The 16936-nt window shown below is 42.4% G+C and overlaps 1 long non-coding RNA gene across 1 annotated transcript; it reads left to right on the top strand.

Moving 5' to 3' along the window:
* Positions 1 to 4483: 4483 nt before the first annotated feature.
* LOC134728774 (uncharacterized) lies at positions 4484 to 16408 on the top strand. Its single transcript, XR_010109573.1, has 4 exons — positions 4484 to 4677; positions 10981 to 11071; positions 15155 to 15296; positions 15386 to 16408. It is a non-coding gene; the product is annotated as an uncharacterized LOC134728774 (long non-coding RNA).
* The last annotated feature ends 528 nt before the right edge of the window (positions 16409 to 16936 follow it).

The raw sequence follows: 16936 nt of genomic DNA, 5'->3' as shown, positions 1-16936 counted from the left end.
ATAAAAACCAGTCTCTACCCAAGGGTCTAGATTTAGGTAGCGTGGTTTCATATGAAGCAAAGGGGACAAAGGTACTTAAACAGTATTTAAACCATTGTTGGTATTGCAGTATCTGTGAAAAAAGTTAGTCAAAATAAATACTACATCCCAGAGAAAGTACAGCATTTGGGCAACATTGCCATTATTGTGAAGCCTTGGGCCAGTCATTTATTCCCTACATTTTTACATTATCTCTGTAAAACAAGTTGTATTTATTTATTCATTCATTCCACAAATATCTTTTGAGTAGCTGCTATATGCCAAGGACACTCTAATAACTGAGGATATTTTAAAGGTGCTCTTTGCACTCAAAAAGTTCATTGGCTAGCAAGGGGGCAGTCATACAAAGAGTGCTAATATGGTAGTATTAAATATCATAGTCTCTATTGGTTTTCAATTGCTACTGTAACAAATTACTGCAAATTGAGTGGCTTTAAGCAACACAAACTTACTCTTCTACATTCCTAGAGGTCAGAAGTCTAAAATTAGGGTGTTGACAGAGCTGGGTTCCTTCTGGAGGCTTCAGGGGAGAATTTGTTTCCTTGTCTTTCCCAGCTTCTAGAGGCCGCCTACATTCCTTGATTCACGGCCCCCTCCTCCATCTTCAAACCACATCACTTTGGTTCCATCATCACATCTTCTCTTTCAGACTTTGACCCTCTTTCCTCTCTCTTACAAAAACCTCTGTGACTGCATTGGGCCCACCCGAATAATCCAAGACAATCTTCCCATCTCCAGCTCCTTAACTGAATCACATCTGCAGTGTCCCGTTTGCCCTGTAAGGTACCATATTCACAGGTCCTGGGGATTCGGACATTGAAATCTCTGGAGAGCCATTATTTTGTCTACCACAATATTCATTATAACATAAAGAATAACCTCTGCACAGAGTAAGATGTAAGCTTAGCAGAAGGCATCCTAAATCTAATGAGAATCAAAGAGGCACCACTCAGCTGGGATTTGAAGGCTGAATAGAACTTTGCCTGATAGAGACATCAGAAAAAGCTTTGCAGAAAGTGGGCACAATGACATCCTATCAGCTTGAAGAAAGGGAATCATTCTAGAGGACCAGAAGTTACAAAATTTCGGGATAGGAAGAGACCTTATGGAAACTCTTTTGCTGACACAGTGTTTGACAACTGAGGTAACAGGAAGTTCAAAGAGGGGCCATGACTTGCCCAAAGGACGATGGCTAGAGCGGCAGGCCACCAGGCACTAGGCTCCTGAAGACTAGGTCCCCTTCCCCCATTCAAGCCCTGGAGAAACCTTCCAATGCTAACATATCTGCTTAGGTCCAGATGGCTGGGGCCTCTGCCCACATTCCAATTGCAATAAAATTTAATGAGAACCTAATGCAGAAATCAACCCATTGTTAACTGACAAAGTACAGTGTTTGATTTTAAGTAAGAAACATAGTATTTTTTCCAAAATAAAAAACTTCAGAGGCCTTCTGGGTTGATAGTTTGGAGCAGTAAGAAGGGTATAAATAAAGATAATGAGCCACATTCATTTTTAAAATGACAACTCTGTAAGCTCAGTGATTTCTTCTTAAAATATGAATTGGCAGGTGTCAGCGGCAGAAGTTGTCTGAGTACGAAATGGATATTTGTTGAATAAAACCCATTAATGCTTATAGAATTCACTGTCTCGGGGAGGAGTTCATGACAATGTGATGTTCTCAGAGATATAGTAAATGAGCTTTTTATTCATTATTTTAGTCACTAGTGGGGAAAGGGCCAGATTTGGCTCCTAATGTGCAGCCTGAGCACTTCATAAATACTGATTTAAGTGATAGCCTGTAAAGAGTCCTAATTGTGCCACAGCACAATGACATTACTTAAGTGTGATGTGACTGCATGAATGCCCTGACTGCTTGCAAATACTTTCATGGCAATTCAGAGACTTAATCCCAGTCTCTTCCCCACATTTCCATTTGGGGAAGTTACATTTTTATCTACAGGGCTTTGTTTTGGTTTTAACTACGGCAATGTAGCAGTGGATAGTTTTGCCTGGTTCCATATTATTGCAAGCCCCCAGACTCCTCTTCAAACAATCAGGCATACTCTCGCACTTGGTGTCTAGTTTAGGGGATTCTGCAATGACCGGCTTCTCCTTAATTTCATATTTGGCATTTTGGATAGCAATGCACATTATATTTGGTATAAATTGCATGGGGATTTGGAGTGAGAGACTCTTACTAACTTAAAGATAAGTTAGAAGTCTTAAGGAGAAATAATGTCCTTCACCAAATGACTGTAAATTTGAAATTTCAGTCCTATTTTTGGATTGAAATTTATTCCTGTCTAGTTTTACTAGAAACTCAGAAGGTGATCACTTGGAAGTATTTGTTGAGAATGCTAATGTCGCAAAGAGATAAGAATGATGGGCAGTCTTTCACAAATTCAGAAAAAATGATTGGGTCCAGATTGGAGAATTTGTAGGTCAGTCTGCAGGGAGCACACTGGCTGACAAATTAGATAGAAGTGGGGACCAACAACAGTTCAAGACATTTGTCAAGGCAAGGAGAAATAGCCTAGATAATATGAGAAGCAGGGAAAAAGGGATAATGGGATCTGAATTGGCTGTGTGCCCAACAGTAAAACTGATCAAGCTAGGAAGGAAAATGTCCCAGACTAGGTGTTGAAGAGAGACTGATGCATTCCAATAGTGACCAGGCAAGGCATGTAAGAATCCAAGGACAAGGGAATAGTGGTATCAGGAGACTGGGCAGCATGTACTTCACTCCTAAAGCCCTAGTGTGTAATTGAACTCAAGAACTCAGACCAGGCCAGGCGCGGTGGCTCACGCCTGTAATCCCAGCACTTTGGGAGGCTGAGGCCGGCAGATCACAAGGTCAGGAGTTCGAGACCAGCCTGACCAACATGGTGAAACCCCGTCTCTACTAGAAATACAAAAATTAGCCGGGCATGGTGGTGTGCACCTGTAATCCCAGCTACTCAGGAGGCTGAGGCAGGAGAATTGCTTGAACCCAGGAGGTGGAGGTGGAGGTTGCAGTGAGCCAAGATCACACCACTGCACTCCAGCCTGGGCGACAGAGTGCGACTCCGTCAAAAAAAAAACAAAAAAACTCAGACCAGACATGGCCGGATCTTGCTTTCTCTGTCTCTATCTCTATCATTGACAGCGGGTGGCGGAGACTGGCATTTTGAATGCATCTGGAAAGTATTATCTCTAAGCAATATTTATACTACTATTAATAGTAATAATGGAACTAATTTGGGCTAGATTGTGCAGCTGAAAAGATATGGTTCAAAGCTGGCCCTTTCTAGTCAGGAATCTGTGACTTGCCTTAATCTCTTTGGAATTTAGTTTCATTGACAGTGTCATCTAATTGTCTGTAGGTGAGGATGGAATAAAATAATGTAGGTGAAGTGTTTGACTCACAGTTGGACTCTGAATGTTGGTTTCCTTTGAGGCTGAGATCTTTACCACTGTCTTTAGGCACAATACTAAAGAGGGCTTCTGTCCTCATTGTCTCCCTATTCTTGGTTCTTTTATGTCTTCTTTGATACCTCCTACTCTACTTCTTACAGTAGGAAGAAGCAATACAAAAGACTCATGGATCTCAGCCACAAACTCAGGAGAGCAAATTGATGATAGAGATAGAGACAGAGATAGATCTTAATGTTTCCATAGCTGAGCTTCATTTCTATCACAAGCCCTGATATGCCTGTGTAACAGACTAGTCCTGAAAATCTTCACAGTTTAAAAGAGCAAAGGTTAGCAGAGAGTTCTGTTCTATACAGTATGAGTAGCCCAGGCTGATGCCGGCTCTGCCGTCATCTAGCCATACTATCTGGTAAACATGAACTCTAAATGTCAGCAAAAGAGAAAGAGAGGGCTGAAGGAGGTGCACCATCTCTTAAATGCCTCAGCTTTTGATTACTTCTGCTCATAGTCTATTGGCAAGAACTAGTCACATGGCCCCCACCTAGGCTACAAGTAAGCCTGGTAAATATGGGAGAACATAGTTTGCCTCTACCTGAACTTCGAGTGTTTTAGGATGTTTTTTGATGACCAGTGACAGAAGAAACCCAACTCAAACTACATTAAGCAAAGAAGGAAATTTATTAGTTCACAAAACCAAGAAGGGGGTCTATTACTGGAAGCAGGCATGACTGGATACAGAAACTCAAATTGGGTAATATGTTTGGTTTATTTCCATTTCTGAGCTTATCCTGTCTTGGCTTGGCTTCAGTCTTTGGAATGTTTCTCCCTATGTGGTTAGTAAAAATGGCTGCCAACAGCCCTCAGCCGTATCCCCTGCTTAGTAACACTGTTGGAATGAGCCAGTCTTCCCTTCAAGGGCTCATGGAGAATTCTGGGGGAGGACACTGATTGGTCCAGCTTGGGTCACAAGGGTATCTTTCCACCAATGACTTTCACCAGGATGGGATTCTCTGATTGGCTCAGCTTGTGTCACATGACATCTTGTAGTAGGGATTGAAGAGAGACCAGCTTCATCTCCACTCGACCAACATGATGCAGGTTTTCTACTGAAATGCAGAGTTCTTTCAGGACAAGGGGGAAGAGCTACAGGCCAGTCAACAACACCAGCTGCCCATCGCAGCAGGATCACTCTAAGGCATCCCCTTTACCATGCATCACTTGCAGCTGGTAAGTGGCTTTTATAGTGCCTGCCTGGAGGAGTTATATTGGAAGTGATGGGTGCCGATGGGCAAATGGCCACTCAATCTTCCAATATTTTGTGGAAATAATGGTTATATCTTTTGTAAATTTAACACAGAACACAGCTGGGAGATATATGCAATAGAAAAAAACTGTGATCAATGATCTGTGCCAAATCATAAAATCAGTCTTCTTTTAAAGTAAAAAAATAAGGACGCATCACATGGGCAGGAGGAATTTCTCACAGTGGCTTTATGGCATGCTTTATGGCCAGTCTGGATTACTGTGTTGCTGTATCTCAATCTTTTCCAGGAAGTCATCATTTCATCTCCCATACCCATCAGCCTGAATTCAATCCTGTGCCTGCCGGGCCTCCATCTGAGTGGCCATCTAGCAAAATAACCAATTACATTAGTGACTGTGGCCTTCTGATGACTTCCTCAGTTCTGTTTCTAAAGCCCATTTAAAATACACTTCTCGTTTTACTACACATTCAAATTTTATTCTTCTGGTTATAGAACCATAAATGTCTGCATTTCATACAGACTCAAAATGAAGGGTATATAAGCATGTATAAATCTCACGGCAAAAGTTGCATTTTCTTCATTGAATTGTGCTCGATATTTGGGTGGAGGAAAATTATATTATCTGGCGACTGCTCACATTCTTCCATATCTAAATATGCAAAAGAGGCCCACACACAATGTGTTTTTATTTATTTATTTATTTATTTTTACAATTGGGCTGCTATAGACCATATTTTAATGTGAATAAAATTTCTTTCTGAAATCTAACAATGCCTTGGTGGGCATGCATATTTTTATGCCCATATGATTGGAGTTAAGTTCATTCCATCATATAAATATTTGGGAAGTTCAGTTGTTGGGAATTGAAACTTTACTGTGCAAAATGTGCAAAATGGGAATAATAATATTGACCTTGCATCAGGAAGGTGACTTACAAAACAAGGACACAGCCTCTCGTGACATACTGGGGTGGGGTGGGGGTCGCTCTTCAAACTTGGGACTGGATAGCTTCATATAGGGAGAAGGCTTTTGGGGCTTTATGAAAATAGGAAGGGAGTGCCTTTCCCTACCACCTGGGAGGACTGAGGCTATTTTTTTGTTCACTTAAACAAATAATAAACAAATAATAACCAGGTGCTGGTTATATCAGTGAATAGCGTGACGACATGAAGACTGCAGGGCTTCATCCTCTACAGCTGTGAATATTACAGAGCAGTGATGCCCTAATGATCTGTTTCTTCTGCAGTGAAGAAAACAAGTCTTCTTCTGAATATTTTTAAGAAGTAGGCTTTAGGATCCCTAAATTTAGCCTTATGCTCACCAAACCACTATGTCTATTTGAGAAATCCTTAAATCACTCCTATATTCATGGTTTCCTGAAACTATCTGTCAATACACCAAGGTTTCTGCGTAAACTAGCCAAACTAGCAAGATCATCATAGAGTTATGTGAGCATCCACAGTGGGTACTTTAAAGGAGTGCAAATCATTTTTAAAATGATGTTTCTTTCCTCCTGAAACTTTTCCATGCACTTCAACTTCTAGAAAAAAAATGGGATTTTCTACCCCACAGGTGTACAGTTTCTGGCAGAGACTAGAAGGCCAGACCTGGAATCTATAACTCCCCATTTCCTGAGTAAATGACATTTTTAAGGATCCTATTTTTATGTTTTATTCAATACAATTACTGCATTTGAACACCCATGAAATATGAACACACATGGAGAAACAAATTAAGAGGAGATTGAAATATCTCTTCAGTGTTGTCTAGCAGTTGGCAAGTAATGTATGGGTCTAATTGTACTTGCTTCCTTTCCTTAAACCTTGACATGCCAAATAAGAGATTCTCAGCAAATTATAGAGTTTTAATTGTTTAAAGAGGGGTTTTATGTTTCCAGGAAAAGAGATATGTAGTCATTGCTAACTTCATTGAATTTAATCACTTCCAAAATCTACACTGAAAAAGTTTCATAAACAATGTGTAGACATAGAACCTGCACTTGGAAATTCAACACCACTGGTCTTGAGGATGGGTAAGACAAGACTTTTTTGAAATGAATTTAACCTTACAGTCCTAAAATGATATTAGCTCTGTACATATAATAGTAGCAGTCTCCACCAGCTCCCCGCCCTTTCTTCTCCTGTTTCTCCATTCTCTTTTTTTCCATGCTTCCATTTATTTTCTGACTCTATAGTAAAGCTTTAGCCTTTTCATGCATTTGCTGCTCTAAGATGTGCGTTTGCATTACTTCCCCTACTCTGCTTCTTTTCTCTCCAATTACAGAAGTCCTAACCTTAAGATGTAGCTCCAGTCTCATGTCTAGGTAAACACTTTCCTGACTACCCATTTCCATCACCTATTGCTTCTTAGAGGTACCATGAGTATGTATTATCTGCACCATTATTTTGGCACAAATTGCCTACTCAATCTATATTGTCATAATTTTTGGTACGTGTTGCCTCTTCCCAACTAGATGGTGAACGTGAGGATAGGAGATTTTAAATTATACATTTTGGTATTCCTTGCACTCAGAATTGGCTGCTTTTATGCATGCCTAAGTGCCCGTTATCTCCTGTTATCTCCTATCCAAAGGAGAAGGCCATCTGCAGATGCTCTTCTTCCTTCTTCTCTCAGGACGGACTGTCTGTGGACAGGATCTGAGATGAAGCATCACTAATGCTTGGCATCAAGTAGAGGCCAACTCTATAATACATCTTTTTATTGGTTATACTTTCTTTCTGTCTCACCACCCATGATTTTCTGCCTCCCTACACCCTAATAAAAGAGTATATATAAGATTTTGTCTTGATTTCTGCTTTCTAAAGAGCTCAAATTAAGATGGGCTGCATAGTGACACTTTCAAAGAAGGAGTTGCTGCCCAGCTGCAGGGAGCAAGGTCAGCAGACAGCCTCCAGCTGTCAGCTCCTTCAGGGAGCTACCTCACTCAAGGACATACCCTTCCTGGGGCAGCCCGATCTGGAGACTGAGCAAGTCAGGCTATAAAAGCAGGGCCACTCTGACCCAACACAGGATACTTCAGACAGCCAAAGCAGTCCAGAGCACCTACCAGGTTGGCTGAGGCTTTGCCAGATCAGCAAGAGGAAGAAGTTTGCCCTCTGCTGTGTAGTCATGCTACCTCCCCTCTCCCTCCACGGATGTGGGTCCTTCATAAACATCCAGCAACCTAAACCCTGGCTCTGTCTGCTCTGGAGAACCCAGCCTGCCACTGTATTCATTCAAGCTTCTTGAGTTGCACAAACACTCAGCCCAAATTGACTTAGGCAAAAAATAAAATAGTAAAAACTGTATTCTGCCCAAGGACTCAGATGGTTTAATCAAGGCACTATCTTTTTTTTTATTCTCTCAGCTCTGCTTTTCTTGGGTTTCATTCTCAGGCAGATTCAGCACATGGTGGCCCCCAGAACCTCCAGGCTTACCACTCCAATAGAAAGAACTCCACTTTCTCAAAAAGTCCAGAAAAGTCCTGGAATTGAGTGTCATTGATGTAGATTGTTGTTTCATTTGTCCAGCCCTAAACCAATCACCAGAACCAGATAATTTGTAGAGCCCAGTCCAAAATGAAAATGCAAGGCATCTTTTTTCAAAAATTATTAAGAATTTCAACATGGTGACAGCTGAGCATTAAGTCAAACATGGGACCCTTGTGAGTGTGGAGTCCAATCCAATACACTGGTCACTGACCCCTGGCCCTGGCTCTGCCATTCACTGTGGCTGGGGGATGATATGCCCTGCCTCATAATACTTGGTCATGTGCCCATTCCTAAAGTTGAGATTAGCATTTCCCAGCGAGAAGTTGGAGGAATTGATGCTGAGTATGGCAAAACCATTGATGCGGCATCATGCATTCACTGTAGTCACATACTATCTGAAAAGTTACCATAGGGTAATGGAAAAAAGAAAAAGCTCCAGCTTCACAAAGTCTTGGGTTGAAATCCTGAGTTTAACAGTTCTGGAGGTGTGGCTTTAGGTGAGTTATTTAACCTCACTGAAACTAAGTTTTCTCTCATGTACAGTGGGAATAAAAACACCTACCCGCGTTGCAGGGTTGTGGTGATGATGTGAAACAAAGCATTTAAGTGCTTAGCCCGCTGCCCGGCAGGAGTAGGGCTCCCACAAGCCGCGGTCATGGTGGCAGTGATGATAAAGATGGTAATGATAATGTTGGGAAGCCACACAGAACAGTGTGTAGAATGGAGTAAGACAGAACCACATGAATTAAGTCACAGTCTTGGGGCAAGGTACTTCATCTTTCTGAGCCTCAGGTGCCTCCACCATCTTACAAATCACCTAGGGTTGCCCTGAGGATAGTGGGCGTGGGTATAGAGAGCCTGGTATCAGCATTTGCTGCCCTCTGTTAACCAGCAGAGGCCTCTGGAGGAAAGGTATGGAAGGCTCCTCTCCTTGCAGAACTGGAGGACAACTCATTCTCATTCCCAGGGCTGAAGAGGTGATTCCAGCTCCAGTGAATAAGTACAAGCTAAGAACAAGTGACAGCACTGAACAGAAAGCAAGCCAAAAAGGGTCTTTAGCTGCTTTGCTCAGAACTGGGTAAACTTCACATTAATTACTATGTGAAATCCTTAACATCTGTCTTCATCTAATATTCTCCACTTTTATCCTTTCCTTCCCTACTTCCCATATACAGATCAGAATTACCAGCATCTCATTCCCTTTGGGCTTCACGTTCAAAAACAAATTGTCATATTTAGTTAGCATCCCAAGTTGTCACATTTGCATTAAAACATGGACTTTTGCAGAAAATACCGTAACCCAACGAGTAGATGAACGTTTAGGCCAGAGGTTATTTGCCATTGCTGGGCCATCAGAAGGATTTTCTAGTATCAGAATTGATTTATTTTGATGTATGTGTGTGTGTTCATCATTATATATTAATAAAATGTTCAGAATTCAGTGATCATTTCAATAGAACATATAGAAGGCAAAATAATTATAACCTTCTCTAAAGGCACTTATTTAGGACCATAGGTTTGGAATTAAATTAGAAAAGTATTGTTCTACTAGTCTAAGGATGGGATAAGCATGCCATATTTGCTATTTCTATTTAAAAATAAGAAATAAGAGTTAGTTGGAAATATTTCCAGATGATTGAGAAACATAGTACTTGATATTATGTAGTACTTTTGTTGGAAATATTTCTGAGGTCGATAAAGAGGAAATTTGCAGTGCTTTTTCAAAAAATTGATATTTTTTTCAAAGCATTGTACCCTTCTCACGTATTCCCTTGATAAATATCACACCTCTCCCTGGTGTAATAAGCATGAGACTAATGTCAGGTTCCCAGGGATTCTCACGAAAACCCTGAATTCACTTGTCAGTTGTGGTCATGTCACCAGCACTGATAGATTTCCACAATCATTTTGTTAGAAATTAAGAACAAACCAAAAAAAACCCAGTATCTGTCAGTTCAAGTTTGCAAAGGGAATACAAGTGGAGACCAGGAATGACCCTCTGGCCAGTCATGACTCCTAAAATCCTAAATATAGGTCCTCTCTCTGTCTTGAGAAACTGAAGTGAAGCTCACACCGTGAGAACAAGTAGAAAGGTGTACACTTGCAGGGAAATATCTAAACTCAACAAAAATCATTAAAAGTAAGCAAAACAGTGTGAAGCGCCAAAGAAGAAGTCTCAAATTCGAATTCTGTTTGGATTAGGATGTATCGTCAAGATCCTGAGTTAATGACAAAATCCTGGTTATTTCCCTTCATTGTAAAATAGGAGCACTGTGGTCTTGGTCTGCTGTCTCTCTTCAGCCCCAACCCTGTTTTGAAAGAGCCAGCTCCACTTCCACTGAGAATTCCCCAATCTAGGTATCCTCAGCAGTGCTCTAATCCCGTGTAATTGTATTAGTCTCAATGGCAGATCAGCTCTAAGTGCCCCCACAGAAAGGGAGCTGTCAGCCCTGCTATTGTTTCCCACTTAATGTGATTCCGGGCAGCCAAGAAGAAAGGCAGCCAGAGCCCTCCGTCTCACATTACAGACCCCAGTTTCTAAACCAATTAAGGAAAGGGGATTTACAGTCCTCAGGATTAGAGACTCTGTTTATATTATCCTATATTTCTTCTCTTAATACCCTCCATTTTATGTCTCCTACCGGCCCTCCCTCGTCTCTGGAAGGCTCCCGTTCACTTACCCATACATCTGCCTATTTGCTTCTCTGGGTTTGCTTTTTGAGTGCAGTAACTGAGCTGGCTAATTCTCACTGATTGTTTTAATTATGTTTCAGAATCCTCGTGCATTTGCTGTCTGGAGAACTGAGTAACGAAAATGCTGCGGCTGGGCCCAAGCCTGATATTCAGGCAGACCTTGATAAAGCGGTACATTTCTGTGCAAGCAATCATTCCAATTGATTGAATAAAAACATCCTGCAGGATGTTTATCAGGGAAAGAAAGCTTGGCTCTCACAAGGCAGATTGGTCAGTATCCTGATATTGCAGCAAAAGGTGCCAATTTTTTTTTTCTTTTTAGAATCATATTTGATGTGGAAGGTGAAATAAGGTTTCACTGAAGCAAGAGAACAAATGGGGAAGATAATCTTTCAGAAAAGGCTCCAGACCATTTTAAACAAACTGTGGCCCAAACTGAGTGTTAGTCCAAAGCTTCCCTTTTCTTCTGCTTTTCTAAGGGAAGCTCGTACCACAAGAAGTCCAGCTGATTTTCTCCTACCCAAAGATATGTATAATTTTTCCCTTGGCTGGTGCTGTGACAATGAAAACCTCACTCAGTGGGTTTCTATTAGAACCAAATGGATTTGGAGAAGCATTTTTACTCTTAATGGAGACTTTCTATTGAATTCCATTTTTCAGCATTTTATTTTCGTTTCAGTTGAATATTTAAACAGGTTTAAATTGTAACTATCTGTGCTGAACAAGCCCCGATATATATTTTTTAAATTGCTGTAATACTTCACTGCATTTCATTTTTAACCTGATACAATATGCATAATCCATTATGTTAGCATTACATAAGTTGGGTGTGCTCAGACACCAGGCTAAGGCACCTTTTTACATAGTTAAGTTACACCATTGCAATGGACTGTCTTATCAAATTATTTTTATAACAGCTTTGTTATTAACAAAGCATAAAGAGGGTTCTAAAATTCAACTAAGGGCTCATTATTGTAGGAATACCCATTCTGATTAATGAAACTTATATTTAAAGTTGTCTTTCAACTAAATTATCATATTCCAGTCTTTTCATGTCATTGGGAAGAAAAAGCTGTGTCTCCTTTGGGGAGAATCGTATTTCTGGTTTTGTAGGTTTTGGTGGTTGTCCTGGTTTTTTCTAGGATTGCTTTGGCCCTTTGAAATTAATAAGTATTTGTGTGTCCTAGGTACACTGGGGGAAGGGGGAACAAAGATATGTAAATAACATTCAGTTCTCAGGGAGCTCTGATATAAAAGCCCAGATATAAACATAGAAGGTTAGTAAGTCACAAAGGACTTTGAAGAGAAACACAGTGCAGTGGATGAACGTTCTAAATGGATTTAGACTGCCTAAGAGTTGGGATCTCAGCTCTAGCACTTAGTTGTTCTGTGATTTGGGGCAAGTCAATTCACCAGGGGTTTCATTTTTTTCTCACGATAAAATGCTGATAATAATTGTACTGATCTCACCGAAATATACATATAAAATAAGACAGTCCTCATAAAGCACTTAACACAGTGCACACTGAGTGAAAAGAGCTCAATACCTATCATGGGAGTCTAAATATCTCATGGAACCAGAAAATATGTCCAAATACAGGGCATGACTCATAGATAAATGTGTAGCCAATAAGAGTTTAAGCTGAAAGCTAGGTAGAGGACTTGAAGATGGAGATAGGGTTTCAATAAGCAGAGAGATGAGGGGACCCTTTGCCTGGTGTTTGGGGACAAGCTCTGGTGACCTCCCACATCAGTATGAAGCTGAATCCAGGAGAGATACTGCAGGGCAGCCCCTGTCCAAGACTAAAACTGGTGCATGTAAGAAGTGCAGTGAGTGAAACAGCTGTGGCTTTTCACCCCTCACGACATTTAAACTGAGGAATCAGTGTACATTAACAGTGCTTTATGAAAACAACCTCTGCTCCATCCATCCAGCACAAAACCCACACTCACAATTCATTCGCTAGGCTTATAAGGCTCTCAGGCTATAGCAAATTGGAGAAATTGATGTTTACCCTGAAAGCTTGTACCACACGCTATTTGTAGCTGCCGTTGCCTTGGTACATGTCTGCCAGCGTGCCCGGACTTAAATCCCCGCATGATAACCTTTAACTCTTTGCTAGGAGGCAGAATCAATCCAAGGTAGAACTAAGTGGGAGGATAGAGGAGAAGGAAGGTACAGAGACTCAGGGACCCACACCACATCTATCAACAGACCAACATATTCTGGGCACAGGTGGGAGCAACCAGTCTTGTTAAATAGCAACAATTTCTAAAGTCTTTCCTGTGCTGATATTTCCAAAGAGTTCTTGGTCAATGTAAGAGAAAAAGCATGTCTGGGAAATAGGTTGATCATTTTGGGAAGGGAGAAAAGACTGAACTAAGTGTATTTCTGACAAATGCAAAGTGTACTGTTCCTATATGAACACACTATGCATAATTTGGTTACAGGAGGCCACCATCGCAATTCTTTCTCAATCTCCCTCTTCCCCTCTCTCCCTCTCTCTCCTTCTCTCCCTCAAAGAGGTTCCACTGATTAATGCCTGAGAGAGCCTGGCAGCTTTCTGCTTTCTAATATGCTTCCTTGTATTTGCTGCAGGTGTTTAACTGGCTGTAAGGACAGTGTGAGGCATTTTGATGTATGTAAATTATGCCCATACTTTGAGCCTAATCATTATTATAAAATTTATAGAGGATAAAACACAGGCAGTCATAAAAACTGAATTTTTACTTTGATCATGCAAAGTTATGGGTTCCCTCAATGATTAATCTTTTATGGGTCTTAAATATCACTGCCAATGTGAAGATTTAACAGTTTTCCTTCTGGCCAAATCTTCTCAAACAATAGAAGGGTAAACAAAAGCCACCCAGGATAATAGCGATAGGAACAAACTTACTTGCTGAGTGGTTTCAAGCTCAACACTTAGGCAGGAATAAAACAAATGTACTTTTCGAAAAGCAGCGATAGAATTAAAAATAGGAGATGATTTGGATAGTCCAGAACATTTCAGTCTTGCTCTGCCACAAGCTTGCTGGGTGATCTTACGCATGTCATTGAGTGTCCCTGAACTTGTTTCTTCCACCATAAAATGTGGAGATTACCTTTTAAAAAGTTCCCAGGTTCTATTCCAGCTTCACCATTCTATAAAGAATTGTAATATATTTCTCGTTGTATTAGATGTATATATAAATAAAATTTACTGTGCTAGAAATTTGAGATTTGCACAGAATCATGCCGTACGTATTGGTGGGGGTGAACAGCCCTTAAGTTGAGGAAAACCTAAAAAGAAAAAGAAAAAAGTAAAAAGAAAAAACAACAACAACAAAAAACATCCCAAATGAATAGTCAAGTGACTGAGCAAGTCACCTGACTTCTTGAGATGATAATCTCATCTGTTCTGTGGGGCTAATAATGTCTAATGCATGTATCCCATCAAATAGCAAATGAAATTCAAGCTATGAGTGTATTTTGAAAAAATATCAAAGCACTATAAGATTGTGCTATCAGTGTTGTTTTTCTTTCTCTCAGTAGCAATATTGTCAGAAAAACAGGCACCTTTGCAGTATTACCACAGTATCTAGCACAATTCTTGAATCAAATGAGCATTAAACAGAGATTATATTTTTATTGTGGAATTGAATCATTACTAAACCTTAAACATCAAGGATCAGAAACTACCAAATCTTGATGGCAGAAGGGAGGTAGGCAACATGGGTAGAGGACTAAGAGCAAGGGCCAACGCTGTTTCCCAGGAGGGCTCCAAGAACATAGAGTTCTCTGTTTAAGTGAGCTAGGCAAGCTCCATGCTTTCTCTTCTTGGAAAGTCAATTCTCGTTAGCATAGTAAAAGCTCTGAGCAGCCCTGCAACAAAATAACAACATTCACTTCTACTTAACCCTGTGGTCTCCATATTTATTTGTGCCCTTAAATTCTTTCACTAACATTTCTTAGCATACTGAGTTGTTAATATACAGAACATAGTTGGGGAAGAGGTGAGCGAAGAGGCTCTGTGTCACTTACTTTAGGACTCTAGAGCAGCCATTTAATCCTTCCACTGCTCAGATGCCTCTTCAGTAAAGCTACTGTCTTCACAGGACCATTGTGAGTTAAGTTAAGAGCATTTAGTGTTCCTCTTCTTCAGTCATTGCTGCAGATTGTCCCTGAAAACCTGAACACATAACACCCTAAATGTCTCACCTCTCCTAACACGAGTCATTTATACACACATTCATTTCTCCACCACCTCCTTACAGCTCTGAGAAATTGCCTTGCTTCAGGCTGGATCCCTGCCATGTGACAATGGACCCAGCGCTGAAGAACCAACCATGAGCAAGACAGAAGATTGCTGCCCTCATGGAACTTTCTGTCCAGATGGAGAGACAGACAATTAAACAGGTAGTTATGCTTTGATATGATAAATATTCTAATAATAGTAATAGCTAATATTTATTGAATGCTTACTCTGCATATATTAATGATGGCAGCAGCTGCTCCAGATGGTCTGCCACTGCCAAGATGCCAACTGCAGCAGGGAGGCTTGGCCAGGGCCTCACGCTCCACGGAGCAGACAGCCCTGCCCTTCCCGGGTGCCACTGGAGCTGCCCACGCCGGGCTGTAGACCCGGGCATCTCCGTGCTCTTGGGGGCCCAGGAAGGCTCCCTTTCCCCCGACAGTCTTGTAAGTGTCTCCTGCCGCTGCCTGGCCTCTCCCTGCTCCTGTAGCCTGCTCCGATCATGGAGCAAGATTGGGACCAAGCTCGGGTGCTGTCGCAGCCCGGTCTAGTGGGCGCATGCTTGAGGCAGCACTGACACACCAGCCCTCTGCCAACTCGGACCCCTCTGGACTTTAGGCGCCAATGAGCATGAGAGGGAAGCCAAGCGGGGACTGAGGGCAGCTCAGCGTTGGCCTGCAGGCATCCCTTGGCACGAGCAGCCTGGGTGCCATGGACTGCAGCAGGAGGCAGACAAGCTCCTGGGCAGAAGAGGGTGGGACCCTGGTGAGGCCCCATCTTTGGGCCAGGGAAAGCCTGAAGCCTGGGGACTGGGCTGCCAGTCCTGTGGACCAGAGAGAGAACTCATGGTGCTTTTTCCTGGGCCCACCCCTGGCTGCCCATGGACCAATCAGCATGCACTTCCCCCCTCTGAAGAGCATAAAAGCCCCTGGACTCAGCTAGAACAGAGCAGAGGACGGGACGACCAGGTGCAGAGAGGAGCTGCCCTTTCTGCTGATAGCTGGAGAACACTGGATGACCAACAGCAGAGCAGAGCTTCCCACTCCAGGGATGACCTGCCTGCAGAGAGGAACAACCCACTCTAGGGCCTCCTCTCTGCTAAGCTGTGGAGAAGTCAGGGTGACCAACAGCAGAGAGGGGCCACCCACCCCAGAGCCTCCTCCTCTCTGCTGAGGGCTGAACACTTGTCAGGACACCCTGGCTGCAGAAACAAGCTGCCCACAGTGGGTCTCTGAGCTGTTCTACTGCTCAATAAAGCTCCTCTTTGTCTTGCTCACCCTCCACTTGTCTGCATGCCTCATTCTTCCTGGTCACAGGACAAGAACTCGGGACCTGCGACCCAAATGGCAAGGCTAGAAGAGCTGGAACACAAACAGGGTTGAAACATGCCCCTTGCTTGCCACGTTGCCAGTGAAGAGAGGGAGAGAAGAGCTGCGGCCCTTTGGGGATCCCAGACCTGGGAGCTCCCCAAGCAAGGGCTGTGACTCTCTCTTTGAGGCCTTGTGCTTCCTAGCATCTTCAAGCTTCTGAGTGCTACCACATTCCTTGGTGCCAGCTGGGGAAGCTTCTTGCAGTGTGCTTGGTCCAGGCGCAGCCTTGCAGAGAGCTGGTGCCTGTGCTGGCACCTGGAGCTGCCCGCCCCACTGCAGTTGCTGGCATGCCTGACTGTGTGCAGTGGCTGGACCCTACACTTGCTCAATCACACACCCCTTGCCACTCCAAGCCTGGCTCACCCTTCCTTGGCAGACGTGGGATCCAGACCAGTAGTGTTAGCTGAACACAGCCTGCCAGGCCAAGTGGGCTC

The sequence above is a fragment of the Pan paniscus genome, chromosome 13, assembly GCF_029289425.2.
Source record: "Pan paniscus chromosome 13, NHGRI_mPanPan1-v2.0_pri, whole genome shotgun sequence".
Taxonomy (NCBI): Eukaryota; Metazoa; Chordata; class Mammalia; order Primates; family Hominidae; genus Pan; species Pan paniscus.
The sequence above is the reverse complement of the archived record's forward strand: the minus strand, read 5'-3'. Positions and strand labels throughout refer to the sequence as shown.